This window comes from Puntigrus tetrazona, chromosome 13 (genome assembly GCF_018831695.1).
Source record: "Puntigrus tetrazona isolate hp1 chromosome 13, ASM1883169v1, whole genome shotgun sequence".
NCBI classification, from domain to species: Eukaryota; Metazoa; Chordata; class Actinopteri; order Cypriniformes; family Cyprinidae; genus Puntigrus; species Puntigrus tetrazona.
Genome location: NC_056711.1, coordinates 15,424,870 through 15,430,869, shown reverse-complemented (window position 1 = coordinate 15,430,869; position 6,000 = coordinate 15,424,870).

Below are 6,000 nucleotides of genomic sequence, written 5' to 3'. Positions count from 1 at the left end.
GCAGTCCAACACATGAAATGTTCACTGAGAACCATGCTCGATGATTTCACATCCTCTATCATACTAAAACACAGAATCACACTGCCTGATCACATGAAGACAACCTTAACCCTGAGCAAATATATCAGCAAAAGATCTTCTGATCGTAAATACTGCAGAGACCATTTTTGGTGCCATTTTTGCAACTTATTCATACCTGATTTTCTTAGATTTTATTGTAAAATTTTAATTTTACAATAAAATGAGCTATATATATATATATATATATATATATATATATATATATATATATATATATATATATATATATATATACACACACACACACACACTCTCAGGCCTGTTTCTGTTTCTTAATTATAACAGATATGGAGAAATTTAGCATTGCATCATCCACTGTAATGAATGGGTGCCATCAGAATAAGAGTCCTAATAGCTGATAAATCCATGAAATGATGCTGACACCCTTTTTCACACTTTTAAAGGATTACAAAAAATTGCTTAATTGCTCACAGTGAGTCATTTCGATTTAAACGTTTAAAAAAAAAAAAAAAAAAAAAAAAAAAAAAAAAGTTTTCAGATTCTAGCAACAAGTTTCTCGGTTTTCATATTCAGACTGATTTGTTTAGTAGAAATCTGCACACTGCTGTCAAAGACAAGAAAAAATATGTAAATAAAAAAATTCAGTGTTGATGAAATACTGAAGTGAGGCCAGAATGTGGGACGCCGGGATGTTGACATAAAGAGTTTGACATACTCTCCCAAAGCAGATAGTGCTTTTACACAATCACCTCGAAAAGCTTTTCTATGTTGTGCTTCTTATCTGGATGAAAATGCTTTAATTAAAAGTACGAATACACACGGTGTCATCTCACACTCATTCAGGATCATGTCTATGTGCTGTTTATTAGATAGAGATCTTGCATGATTAAATATCAATTAATAAAAATAAAATTGTTTTATTCGAAAAGAATGCATCAAGCTGATGAGTGACAACACACTGTTTCAACAAAAATAAAAAGGAAATAAATAAAAAATATAAGCAGCACTCTTGTTTTGAATATTGATAATAAGAAATATTTCTTTAGCAGCAAATCTGAATATAAGAATGATTTCTAAAGATTGGAGTAATGAGGCAAAAAAAATTAAGCTTTGCCATAAGCAATAAATTACTTAATAAATTAAACTCAAATAAAAAATAAATAAATAATTATATACAATAAATAATGCAAATATTAATAATAATTATTACTGTTTTACTGAATTTGCATTAATACCAGCCCCAAAATTAAAAAAAAAGAACAAATGCATAAATGTGAATATTATATCAACCTAACTCATTCGTTAAATCAATTACAGGTTTTTCAAGGACCACTGTCATTTATATTTAAGACAAAAACATCCTTAAGAACAGTGATCTATCAAACTAAATACCGTTTATCAATCCATTTGTGTTACATTTGTTTATTCGTGCTGTTAAGCTGCTGTTGTTTTTGCCATTTGCTCACAAATCCTCACTGATAAATGGATCGCAGGCTCTTTGTAGACCGTCAATACGCAGCAGATGTCCTGTCACTACGCACTAATCTGCGATGATGGTATTTGCGCATCAAATTAAAACATAAATATGTCTTAATGAACTACGGAATCAATTCGCGAATTTAACTAATTACTGTAACAAGTCTGCTCTGGCCGTATGCAATGTGGCATGGCATAACAAAACAAAATTGCTCCTATTATAAGTGCTTGCGGTGTATTATAAAACGGGAGAATGCATCTAGTTTTGCTCACTCTCGGTGCAGACATGTGTTACAACCGACACGCTCTCTATGGCAGCACAGACAGATTCATTTACTATAACGAGAGCTTTTTGATTTATCACGTCGTTCAGTTGAAGCGCAGATACAGAATTCGCATGCAAATCGTCAAAAAGTGGCAGCATTACGGGAGCGAGCCGGACATTCAGCATCCTCAGTCTAGTCACTGAGCCAGGGGACTTAAAAATCCGTACCCGGCAACAAACAGTCCTAAAATTCAAAAAATGAGAAGCTAAAATGTTGCACACCTTGACCCCAAAAATAAATTTCCCGGAATTCACGGTTGATGATGAAATGCTAGCTGTCACTCAACGTAATACGATTTTTAGCAGTGATATTGGAATTGCCAGCGGTTGACTGAAATGAATGCCAGAGCTGACTCTGGAGTATTTGCTGTCTAATAAGCTCACTTCCAGCAGACGTCTGTATCATCTGTCACTGTCAGACGCATGCAGGCCTGCTTTCACACTGCTGTTCCTTCTCATATTAATATCTCACAACCGGACACCACTGACAAAACACTCGCATCAAATCTGGCACACGCAAGACATTTCACACGCTATCAACATCTTATACATGCTATGTAGGAAGTAAGGGCAGATAAACCACGACAGGCAAGCAAAATTGAATTTTTAATGACGTTTATTTATAAATATGTTCGGGACGGTTGACGGAATTGCTGCGTTGTCTTCATTTGCATGCGTCAATTTAAACATTTAAGCCATTTTAATCCATTTGAAATGTTGTGTAGCGCCTAAAATGATAAATATACACTGTTATGTCAAAATATCCATTCTGGACAATATCCTCATAAATATCCTTGTGAACACAGTTAATCATGCCTTAAGTGAATGCAAGCAGGAATCATTATACTGCACCTTTGCATTAGGTCTTAAAGTGACAGCAGCTTGAAAATCTTGCTCATTAATATTAACAAAAGACAAAGACAAAATCTCTCGTCGCCCTTGACTGAATGACTGAATAAATCTTGTCTAACATTTAAAAATTTGTTGCATGAACAAGATAAATCTTGTCTAACATTTAAAAATATTGACATACTTATATATTTAAAAAATATATATATATATATATATATATATATATAATATATATATATATATATATATATATAAATAAATAAATATTTATATATATATATATATATATATATATATATATATATATATATATATATATATATATATATATATATATATATATATATATATATATATATATATATATATATATATATATATATATATATATACACACACACACACACACACATGCATACATACATATATAGACACAAAAATATATACTGTATATTATTTAATTAATTATAAGTTTAGGACAATTTTAGACACATCACACTCAAAGAAGCCTCAAATCTGGCAAAATATCAAACAATGGCTGCTTTAAATAAATAATGCTATGTCTTTTCTTAGAGCTAACGTCACTTGTGCAAAGAGTTTTAATTTTGCAATGACCAGTTTGCTCCACTGTGATTTTAATCCTAAAAATGATTGTAGATTCTATAAAATGTTTGGCTTGAAAACTGTATTTAAAAATAAATGCTTCTTGGTTTGAAATTTTTTCATATAACAAGATATTCATAAATTTTTAAGTGCGTCTTAAGCGGCATTATTTTTATACTTACTATATGCAAGCTTCAAGAGATGTGTTATTGGAAACCTAACAATATCCCTTAAAATTAGCCTGGAGAACATGAAACGTTTAACTTCAGGGCTGAAACTTTTTTAAAAAAATATTTTGACATGGTAAAATGAAGACAGGGCACTGGTGATGATGTAAGGTGAAACCCAATGTATCCTATCACAATGTTTCTCAATCACAGGAGCCCCTAATGGTACCTGAGCACTACAGGCCAGCAAAAGTGTGAAGATAAGGTCACAAAATTTCAATTACCAATTTCAGCTGAGCAGAAAATTACATCTCAGGGACAAGAAGCAAATAAAACACTTGTAATAGGCAAGTGCAACACTACTGATGTGTTTCCTCATTTGTGTGGGTGACAGCGGCTAGTCTGTCGTAATACTGCACTGCTTCAGAGAACACTGTAAAAAAAATTGGGCTTTTAAATGACAGTAATTTACTGGCAACAGAGTTGCCAGGAATGTACTGTTAATTTACAGCCTTCAACTGTTAATTTACAGCTTTTCATTTTTACAGCACGTTACTGTTATACTACCATGGAAATGAACTCTGCTCCAATAGCTTTGAACGGTTCGAAGTTGAAACCACTAGTATTCATAAAGTGTTAGTAATGTGAACGTATCAAGAGTTCTAATAGTTGTTCAGTTATAACACACATGCATGTGTTGAAATACGGTTTTATAAATAAAAGTGTCTTATGAATAAAACAGCAGAACATCAGTGTTTGTGCACAATGGTGACCTACAAAAATAAATTAAACTAACACATCTCTCAAGCAGAAACACATTAATACAGTTTAGTTAAGTATTTACTCTCATTATCAGTTTCAGACTTTGCATGACTTTTTCTGTGGATCTTCACTAACATTTCAGTAAAAAAAAAGTAATTTATTTGGTTAATCTGACAGTTACGTTACAGTTAGTTACTTCTTTTTATTAAATCTTTTCTACAGATTTCTGACTTGAAATTTATTACGGTTTATTGCTGTTAAATTACATTTCATGCTGTTTCTTACATTTTTAACACTTTAAACCCCACAAAATCCTCATGAACACTTATAATGTGCACGCTGCAGATTGTTAAAGTAACACCGAATCAGTTAATGAGATAATTCTGCGATTAATTAAGTGATGATTAAGCAATAGTAACGAACAGCTGCTGTTAACAAACAGATTCACTGAATGAAAGAGAATCGCAAAAGTGACTTCAGCCACAGCTTAGATGAAATCAAATGAAATGAAGACATTAAATCGGATTAAACAACTCCTAAATCAGCATCATCAGCTTCACACATTTCTAACCAGACTGATGCTATTTCTGTCAGATGTCTACAGAAGTGCTTATTGAGAATTAACAGATATTTAAGTATTTTTGATATTCTTCTCGTTTTGGGGCATAATAGAGCCTAGGCAAAATCTGTAATGTTGATCATTTTTTGTTTTGTTGGTGACAACCATTACTGAATACTATATTCACCGTTTTGTTTTTTCCCCTCATTGTCTCTTCTCTTACTAAAGTGTTGTTGTAACACACTAGAGCAAAATAATGATTAGGCTGTTATACACGAAAACATCACCGAAAATTAAAAACAAAAAAAGCACTGCTATGCTACGAAACACGCACATCGAAAATCAGAGCATGAATCTCAACAATGGTGACAAACAACCGAAATAAATGAACAGATCAACTCTGAACATCACAAAAACAATAGCAAAAATAAAAGCGCATTGGAAGAATTAGAGAAAATAAGTGGACAATTCAGTGGCATTATTTATTCATGTTGCAGTGCATGCTGGGAGTCACGGGTGAGGTTTGTACTTCTCTGTTACCCAGCATGCACTGCAGTATAAAGCGTTTGACTCACCATTCTTGAGATTCTTATGCAGATTTTTGATATATGTGAGTGTGTAAGTACTGTAGAATTGATGGTTTTGTGCATAAGACGACTTATTTTCTTATTTTTTTATTGTTTGTTATATTGTGGTATCATAACATATCTTTAATGTTAAAAAAAAATTCCTGGCCTATTTTGCAATAAAAAAAACACACAGTAACAGCAGCCAGAAAAAAAAATAAGTGTTTAAATGAAAAGGGTCAAGAGCCCAACAACAACAACAAAACTGATCACCACAATGGTGAAGTCCAACAAAATGTTTTCAATAAAGCATGTAAATGTCAGGTAATCTTTGTAGATGCGTGACAGAATTAAAGTCAGACTGTGATGTGTGAAGCTGGTGATGCAGTTTGTGGAGTTGTTTAATCATCCTCTGCTGTTTTATTTCAGTTTATTTCATATAAGACTGTGTCTGAAGTCAGTTGTAGCTTCATTTTGTTAACAGCAGCTGTTCATCATCTGCTGAATTCACTCATTAGTGTTCATTCTCTCTGTCAGGTAGACTGTATCAGTAAACTCACGTAGGGAATAGTGAATGAGGGTGTAGGCTGTGATTTAAAACACAGTCTCTAAGTGTCGACTCTGATCACTGTTACTTCACAGGACTGC